General features: G+C 50.3%; 1 long non-coding RNA gene across 3 annotated transcripts in view; it reads left to right on the forward strand.

Moving 5' to 3' along the window:
- The window catches only part of LOC119589055, a 64,075-nt gene that overhangs the window by 25,406 nt on the left and 38,339 nt on the right, over positions 1–330 (forward strand). The window lies entirely within an intron of this gene.

The raw sequence follows: 330 nt of genomic DNA on the forward strand, positions 1-330 counted from the left end.
CATACATACATATTCCAAAAATATAAGCACAATAATAATTCGGTTCCCAATCGCCTGTAATAATGTTATCTCTCTCCCACTGGACCGGAAGGCAACAGGCCCAGAAAATGAAAATAATCCCAGAGTTGTAACCCCGAAGAAAAACACAAGGAATGAAAACTATAACGAGAAATACGACGTGGGAAGGGAAGACGCGAGAAAGAGGAGGCGGACGTGCGGAGGAGGCGTCGAGGGAGGGCGAGGGAAGGAGGCTTAAGGGGGGGGGTGGATTACGGGGTTTGGGTGGCAGTGAGGGTGGATTTTTGTCAGGGTGGGCAGTGGGGGCGTAGT

Source organism: Penaeus monodon, chromosome 25 (assembly GCF_015228065.2).
Source record: "Penaeus monodon isolate SGIC_2016 chromosome 25, NSTDA_Pmon_1, whole genome shotgun sequence".
NCBI lineage: Eukaryota > Metazoa > Arthropoda > Malacostraca > Decapoda > Penaeidae > Penaeus > Penaeus monodon.